Genomic DNA, 9,427 nt, shown 5'->3' on the forward strand with positions numbered 1-9,427 from the left:
AAATTAATATATAAAAATTGACCATTTCATTTAGCGCTAATGGGAAGTTTTAAGACCGACCGGTAACGCAGTCGATAATGGCATGGATTTTGAGAGCGGAAGCGCAGCCTATCCAGCCATGACGAAGTGCCCATGGAACAAGAGATGTGCCTTTTGTGCCGGTGAATTTCGAAACATACATTTTTTTTGGTTTCCCCCCATTTAGTTAAATTTTATTTAAAAAACAAGCATAACCTACCCTCTCCTTAATCAAGGCTGGTTTAGCAGCATTGCATTGTTTTTTTTAGCCTGGTCATTAGCCAGGTAGTCTATGAATAAACAGGTTTTAAATGGTCTACTGAGAGTGCTTTGAAGTATTTCAGGTTTTCCCCCTTTTTTTTATTATTCACAATTCACATAACTGCATTTCACTTTTTGAAGTAGGCTATCCATCCCCATTTTCAAAGAACGCACCTTGTCTGATTACCAAAGACACACTTCCAGCTCCAAATGATTCCCTCCTCCTATAATGCCATATCAACAGTGGATTAAAAAAAATTATCATCTGCCTCTCACATAGGCAACGATACAATTGACAGGAGTCTACTATTTTGTATAGACATGCGACTGTTATGCGTAAAGAATAAGAACAAGATAAGTAATTTATGATATTGCACTTCTGACCCCACTCTATTTATAAATATTGTTGCTGGTTTAAAAAAAACTGTTTCCTTGTTTTCCATTTCATATGATTAGAAACCAAGCCCTCCATAGGCTACCCTAGGCCTAGGCTACTATAGCAAAGGCTGGTTCAACAGCAATGCATTGTGTATTTTTTATCATGGCCTTGCAAAGTAGTCTATCCATAAAAAGTGTTTACATTTTTTTTCCCGTCAGATTGCCTTGAATTGAAAATATATTGCACGTCCTAAAACATACACACATATGCCTACTTGCATACTTCATTTTGCTTGGTCAAGTATCCATCCCAATCCCCAAAGAGTGCCTCTCATCCAGTTACCAAAGTCGCACTCCTCCAAACTTATTTAACATTTTCAGTCCCATAATGCAGTACCAAATGTAGGCCTAGTATATATCTTGCTTACTGAGAACCTGCCTCACACATACAATACAAATTACAGGAGCCTAGTATTTTAATTTTACGAGAAGTGCGATGTGTATTGATTGACATGTAGGCTAGGCTTATTGACGCCAATTACAATGTTGACCTTTTTTTTCTGTTGCTATGCCTATGACATTTAACAAACTGTATTGTAGTATAATCAACAATGGACTAGGAGGAAAATATTCCGTGCCCCCAGAAGAATTAGAGTTGATGACAACACAAAAACCGGCAATAACCTACAGAACTTGACAAAAACGCATGCAGTATTAAGCCATTGAACGCGTTGATTGGCCAGTGAGTGGCCAAGCCCTCATCACACCTACAACTTGTTTATTCATCATAACCCAACCTTTTTGCGCCGCTGCCAGTTATTGTTCTCATAATTCTGGTTGGACATATAGCGCTACCGCCATCGCATAGATTTACCATTGCCTTAGGTTTGTTAAAATAGAGCCCATGGTTCACTAGTGTGCACTGCTTCTCTTATTCACGTATTCATTCTCTGTTCGCCAAACAATGTTGACCCATTGTCTGCTAACCAGACTATATTTGACCTGGTATTAAATGAAATGAAACAAACACTTTAGCCACCTCCAGCCCATTTCCACCCTCTGCCTCAATCTGTCAATTTCTAACTAAGTTAGCTGTCAATTAGAGTTGGACCCCATGGATCCATCACTGCAGCTGAGCATTCTGTTGTTAGCAAATATACCGGGGAGTGAGTTGAGGACACAGGCTGCTGTAACGTGTACGCTGGGAGTCGGGAAGCAAGTACAGGGAGTGAATCATTGAATAAATAAAACGAACATGGAACAAACAAGGAACACGAATTACGTACAGACGTGAAACAGGAACAATAACACCTGAGGAAAGAATCAAGGGGGGTGACAGATATAGGGGAGGTAATCAGGAAGGTGATGGAGTCCAGGGGAGTGTCATGGGTCGCAGGTGCGTGTAACGATAGTGTCGAGCAGCGGAGGGGGAGTCTGAACATTTCAGACTAGTGAGAAATACAGTGAGAAATGATCCTAAAAGCCATCTAGATGTAAATAACTAAATCTTCATACCCTTCATAGTGAGAGGGGTGAGATGGATGGTAGTTGTGCTCGTGGGGGCAGGGCTCTTTCGCTCTCTCTCTCCACTGAGCACACACTCTTTTCTTCCAGCTCCATTGTCCCAGAAGAGAGAGAAAGAAAGTGAGAGAGAGGGGCCAGAGAGGGCCACACAAAGCAGAGACGGCTGCCTGGCGCGGGCTCTTCTGTTCAGCCTCTAGTCCAGATGCCAGCATCAAGCCCCTTTGCCCTTCGAAACATTCATCAATCAAATTATAATAATACTACATGGTACTTTTCAAAGACCCAAAGTCGCTTTACAATTGTAAAAACTAAACAAAAAGCAGAAATCTAAACAAGGCCAGACTAACAGCAGGTCGAAACAGAAACATGAGTGAGCGAACAGGTGTTGTGGGTGTGTGTGGGAGAGAGTGTGTGTGTGTGTGTGGGGGGGGGGGGGGCTTAGCGGTAGGCCAAGGTGAAGAGGTGGGGCTTTAGGAGGGACTGAAAGATGGTGAAGGGCTCAGAGTCACGGATGGCCGGAGGGGGAGAGTTCCGGAGCCTAGGAGCAACCCTGGCGAAGGCCCTGTCGCCGAAGCTCCGGAGCTTGGATCTGGGAACGACAAGGTGGCCTGCTGTGACGGAACGGAGTGAGCGTGTGGGTTGGAAGGGGAAATGAAGGTCGGAAAGGTAAGCGGGGGCAAGGTGGTGAAGGGCTTTGTAGGTCAGAAAGAGGATCTTGTAGTTAATGCCCAAGACTCAATATCTATCCAAGGAGATCCATAGGAAGTACAGCTTAGTGGGGTTAAAGGCAACCCTCAGACATTCGACACTGTGTACACAATGCCAGTCTCACTGAGAGAGAGGTGTGCCACAGTGTTGCTGGTGACAGTGATGACGATGGCTTGTCAGTGTCTTTGAAAGGAGGAGCCATATGTTGATGCCCATGTAATTTAAATGAATGGACTGTCGCTGGCGATTGAGTCAGTTTCAGGCTGTTTTGTGAATGTGCGAATAGCAATTGGAACAGAAACCTGCTAGGAACCACTTAAACGCCCGCAGCACCCTCAGGTTGTGCATTTCTACACTCTTAGAAAAAAAGTTGGTATCCAGATTAAAACCTAAAAGGGTTCTTTAGCTGTACCCAAAACCATAGGATAGGGGTCCCCAACTAGATTCAGCCGCGGGACGATTTTCTTTGTGAGCGGATGGTCAGGAGGGGGGCGGAACATAACTAGAAATCATTTGTACTCTGCAAATTGACGCAAGAAGCATAAAAACATAATAGTTTCAAACCTTGATTACATTGGTACACGGTCACATATGTCTCTCTATTTATGAGTGGAAATATTTCGGAATAGATTTCCTAAATAAAAATACATTTGAGCTGAGTTCCGAGTTCCTAGTGATTTTACAGTCTTTTATGTAAAAAAAATGAAACCTCCCCCAATTTTGTTTTTTATTTTTATTTTTTGGGAGGGGGTAATTAAAAGCGTTAGTGGACCAAGTTATTTTATTGTATTAATTTAGACATTTATTCAGGTTTTCAACATCCATAATAGCATGACCATGATAGTCTTTCAGTTACAATATGGTGGTGAAGGGCTATATTCAGCACACGTTTTCATAATTTCATATTTGGCCCATTCATCACTGGTCAGAGTCAGAGTGAGGCATGCTGGGTTTGCTCCAGCAATAGCTTAGCACCTGGGTCCGAGCTGTGTGGCGCTGTGTACCACCACACACACTAATGAGCAGGATGTGGTGGTTAAGGCTAAGTCCATGTAAACATAGGGATTCCACAGGCAAACCCGATGCATTCCCTCACACACAAATACACACACAAGAACGCACACACAAACAGACAGACACACACACACACCTACTCTACCTAAGTACTTTGGGCTTTGAGTTGATTCAGTATTTATTTTCTCTGTGGAGCAACGACAGTGTTGCTGGTCAGTGAAGTCTTAAAGGAGTGCATTAACAGTATTGATCTGCTGTTTGGATGCCAAATGAGAGAACAAAAAGGGTTTTCTTTCCAGTGCAACCAACAGAAAACAGGAAAAAGGCCCATTTGTAGAACTAAGTGGATTTATTGGCTTAAAGTTTAATACTATTTGTTCAGAAGGTCACTGGTAAATACCCATTTAGCCGTAGAGGAATGCGGTAGACTTTTACAGTAGACTTGGTAATGTGCTGTAAAGCAGCTGAAAACAACTAAAAACCTCTGGACCACATCCCCCTATTGTATGCTGGGTTTTATTTTAATAGTTCATAGTTTCTATTGTAGACGGTGCAGCCTTAGCGTGGCAGTATGGCTGCCAGAGGTCCACAGCCATGGAAATGATGGTGATCTGAGAGGGCAGTAGGGCCCAGCCCTGTTCTCCTTGTTTGATCGGCTATGCAAAAACACCTCTGACTCTCACTGAAGACCAAGGCACGCAGAGTCGGATTGGCTTCCAGCCGGACACACACTGTGCACACACAGCTTGGGAATTCTGCTGACCTGTCACTTATGAGAGGTGAGAGGTGAGGCCGGACAAATCCATTCTCTTGAGTCTTTCTCATGTGCACTGCAGTGCACACAATCCTACATGACCTAAAAACGCACCCAGGCACACAAGCACACGCACACATCAAGGCACGCAGGCTATACACTGACTATACTTTACACAGTACACACAACATACACACCCAGGACACAGTCACTTCCTTAGTCAGGGTAGGGCTATTTCCGCTCAGATGGTCACTCACCAATAACAGGGCTCCATTCTCATTTGAATGTGACTCACAGGTCTCAGAAGGTCAAACATCCCGCCCACTTGTGTTCCTGTGACGCTCTCATTGTAGTACTGTAGGGTAAAACCTGGGAACAAAATCCAACTGAAGCTTTATCTGAATAGCCTACATGAGAGCTCCCACAGACCCAGTACACACAGTGCACCTATTCCTGCTGACTGCTTTGAGGAATTCAGAAAAACATGTTCAAGATTTCAGAATTATCTTTCAGGTTCTGTACCGAAAATTGAAAAGTGCAGCAGCACTTCACCAAGTTGTCCTCTGACTTCAGACTCTTCTCTCATTTGAGGGGAACATGTCAACAAATCCTAAACCAACCCCTTCCCTGGCTTACATAAGAGGCCGCCCATTCAGGGAGTCACGGAGCTGAGCTCACCAGGAACCACAGCGGCTTAGTCACAATTCTCCACCCTTTTTCATAAGTGTGCACATGCACACTCCCCATCATGGATTTAAAAGCATATGATTGCCGTAAACATTGGCTGGAGTGAGTTTCCACTATTGCTAAATACATGCGAGAAAGTGTGCAAGTGTAAAGTTTGACAGAAGGGTGGAGAATCGGGACTCAGGAGAGAAGTCAGGAGCGCCTCACTCACTCCTCTGTTACGCAACACAGGGAGAGGCAGCAGATCCAGCCGCACAGAATGGAAAACAATGAGGGCTGGAGCCAGAAACGGGCAGGACAAGCTGCCAAAAAATCAACTGAGAGAGAAACCACAGTGTGTGCTGCTGGAGAAGAAATATGAAGAAGAAAGAGGGGGGAGTGGGAAAAACTGACACACGGGGGAAACATACACTCTGACTCACATACACTCGTTCATCCACTTCAACACAAACTATTTACTTATTCATTTATTCAGGTGAATAAATTAAGAAATAACCCTTTGCATTTATTGCATGGTTTGTACCAAGCATTGAAACATTTAACTCTCACCACCCCAGTGGTGTTCAAATGCAAAAGAGTCATAAATTATAGGTCAGGGAAGGTTCCCATGAATCCACTGTGGGAAGAGTGAGAGAGAGGAGGAGGAGAGGGAGGAGGAGGAGAGGGAGGAGGGGGGTGCTCTATACACATTCAACCCTTAATCTGGTCCTTAAACTCATGAGGCTACCCAGTATTTCTCCCCTCAGGCTAAACCTCTGTTCAATGAGAGAGCGATGTCTGGGAGCTCCAACCTTACAGGGCCACTAACCCTAACCCTGTCTATGCAGCAGACAACACACAACACACCCCCACAGCTAGGTTAATCTAGGCTGTCCAAAATGGAACCCTATTCCCTATGTAGTGCACTACTTTTGACCAGGGCCCGTAGAACCCTATTCCCTATAGAGATCCCTATGGGCCCTGGTCAAAAGTAGTGCACTACATAGGGAATAGGGTGCCATTTGAGACACACACCCCTAGGCTCTCTCCCTGCCCCCCTCATCAGGGAATAGGCGTCTCTGCTGGGGTTGGGGAGACAGATGAGTGCGTTGGGCGACCAGAGAGAGCAGGATATTAACAATTGTGACATTCTGTGTTTCCAAATTAAAAGGAAATAAGTTTGAGGATGTATTTTTAAGTGACACATAGAGGCTATGAATATGAGCGTACGTCTCTGTTTGAAAAAATGCACAGGAACTTTTTGTGCTCTGAAGTGTGGGTGTTCTCGTAAATGTGTGTTTGTACATGCCTGTGTATGTATGTGTGGTGAGTGGGCGGCAGGTAGCCTAGCGGTTAGAGAGGCAAGCCAGCAAGTGGAGGGTTGCCAATTCAAATCCCGGGTTCCGACGAGAAGTGAGCTGGCAACCGGAGGGTTGCTGGTATCAAATCCTAGATGCTATTGCCTGCCTTTGTGCCCTTGAGCTAGGCACGTAACCCCCCACAACAGCAGCTCCCCTGGCACCCAGTGTGGAAGCCCCCTGCACCTCTCCATATTCAGACCCCTTGACTTTTCCCACTTTGTTAGGTTACAGCCTTATTCTAAAATGTATGTAATATTTTCCCCTCATCAATCTACACACAACACCCCATAATGACAAAGCAACAACAAGGTTTTCGATTTTTTTTGCTTTTTATATAAAAAATAAAAAGCATAAGTATTCAGACCCTTTACTCAGTACTTTGTTGAAGCACCTATGGCAGCGATACAGCCTTGAGTCTTTTTGGGCATGACGCTACAAGCTTGGCACACCTGTATTTGGGAGATCCTCCCATTCTTCTCTGCAGATCCTCTCAAGCTCTGTCAGGTATGATGGGGAGTGTTGCTGCACAGCTATTTTCAGGTCTCTCCAGAGATGTTCGATCAGGTTCAAGTCCAGGCTCTGGCTGGGCCACTTAAGGACATTCAGAGATTTGTTCCGAAGCCACTCCTGCGTTGTCTTGGCTGTGTGCTTAGGGTTGTTGTCCTGTTGGAAGGTGAACCTTCGTTCCAGTCTGAGGTCCTGAGCTCTCTGGAGCAGGTTTTCATCAAGGATCTCTCTGTACTTTGCTCTTTTCATCTTTGCCTCGATCCCAACTAGTCTCCCAGTCCCTGCCGCTGAAAAACATCTCCTCAGCATAATGCTGCCATCACAATGCTTCACTGTAGGGATGGTGCCAGGTTTTCACCAGATGTGACGCTTGGCATTCAGGCCAAAGAGTTCAATCTTGATTTCATCGGACCAGAGAATCTTGTTTCTCATGGTCTGAGAGTCTTTAGGTGCCTTTTTGCAAACTCCAAATGGGCTGTCATGTGCCTTTTACTGAGGAGTGGTTTCCGTTTGGCCACTCTATCATAAAGGCCTGATTGGTGGAGTGCAGCAGAGATGGTTGTCCTTCTGGAAGGTTCTCCCATCTCCACAGAGCGACTCTAGAGCTCTGTCAGAGTGACCATCCAGTTCTTGGTCCCTACCCTGACCAAGGTCCTTCTCCCCCAATTGCTCCGTTTGGCCGGGCAGCCACCTCTAGGAAGAGTCTTGGTGGTTCCAAACTTCTTCCATGTAAGAATGATGGAGGTCACTGTCTTCTTGGGGATTTTCAATGCTGCAGAAATGTTTTGGTACCCTTCCCCAGATCTGTGCCCGGACACAATCCTGTATCGGAGCTCTACGGACAATTCCTTTGACCTCATGGCTTGGTTTCTGCTCTGATATGCACTGTCAACTGTGGGACCTTACATAGACAGGTGTGTGCCTTTCCAAATCATGTCCAATCAATTGAATTTACCACAGGTGGATTCAAATCAAGTTGTAGAAACATCTCAAGTATGATCAATGGAAACAGGATGCACCTGAGCTCAATTTCGAGTTTCATAAGTATTCAGACCCTTTGCTATGAAGTTAAGGTATTTCAGTTGTCATTTTGTATTGTGAGCAGATTGCTGAGGAAATGTTTTCATTTAATCAATTTTAGAATAAGGCGGTAAAGTAACAAAATGTGGAAAAAGTCAAGGTGTCTGAATACTTTCCGAAGGCACTGTTTGTATATTGCGTATGCCTTTCAGAGGGGTTGGGTCTTGGGTTAAAAGTGGAAGTCCAATTTTGGGTGATTTTAAAGGGCAATTCCACCCCTTTTCACGCTAAATTCATCATCTCCAGCACAATACTAGTGTGTACACATTTGAGAACGGTGCATTTGTAGAAAAAAATATAAAGTTAAAAAGTTCTACCCGATGACGTCAAAAGTTGAAACATTTTAAAAACAGAGATTTTCAAACACGATGATACATGCGATGACGTGGGAGCAAGAACATTCTTTCCCTCTGGCTAGAAAGTCGCTGCAGGTTTTGAAAATCACCGTTTCTCTTACTTTTAACCCTACCCTGTGATGTCACAGAGAAGCATTGTTTTGGACCTTCTTATCTTTTTACCCACGGATCACAGAAACACGCCGTTGTCATATGTAAACATGGGTATGGTGCTGGAGATAATGAATATGACGTTGAAAAGTGGTGGAATTGCCCTCTAATCTTGATCTTAAGAGGCGAGGGGACTTATCTTGTGTGGGAACAGGGAGTAGAGGAGATTGGAGAGCATAACATAGAACTAATAGATCAGTAATGAAATGCAGCTGTGGCCCAGTCAGGCCCATAAAGACATGGGGAAACATAAAGCCTTGTTATTGGACTCATTAGTGCAGAGTGATTAACCGAAATGTCAGTTATTTCTCTTCATTTTTTTGTTGTTGTAATTGGCCAACATCAGTTCAATTATTTTCTGTGAGCTCAATGCGGACATTAGCAGTTTCTCTGGAGATAAATCAGATCAAGCCTGAACTGTGTGACGTAGTTGTAACGGTTTTCTTCGGTGGAAGAAGGAGAGGACCTAAGCGCAGTGTGGTTAATGTTCATCTTATTTTAATAAATCCAAAACTGAACACTACAAATACAAAAACAACAAACGTGAAAACCGAGACAGTTCTATCTGGTGCAGACACACAAAGACTGAAGACAACCACCCACAAAACCCAACAGAAAACAGGCTACCTAAATATGGTTCCCAATCAGAG

The 9,427-nt window shown here is 44.2% G+C and overlaps 1 protein-coding gene across 1 annotated transcript in view; it reads right to left on the minus strand.

Annotated features, from left to right (window-relative positions):
* Positions 1-5,216, minus strand: part of LOC111972849 (rho guanine nucleotide exchange factor TIAM2-like) — a 45,254-nt gene extending 40,038 nt beyond the window's left edge. The window contains exon 1 of the mRNA XM_070446563.1: positions 4,915-5,216. The gene's annotated coding sequence lies outside the window, so the exon portion shown is untranslated. The remainder of the gene's footprint in view (positions 1-4,914) is intronic.
* Positions 5,217-9,427: the final 4,211 nt, after the last annotated feature.

The sequence above is a fragment of the Salvelinus sp. IW2-2015 genome, linkage group LG14 (assembly GCF_002910315.2).
Source record: "Salvelinus sp. IW2-2015 linkage group LG14, ASM291031v2, whole genome shotgun sequence".
Taxonomy (NCBI): domain Eukaryota; kingdom Metazoa; phylum Chordata; class Actinopteri; order Salmoniformes; family Salmonidae; genus Salvelinus; species Salvelinus sp. IW2-2015.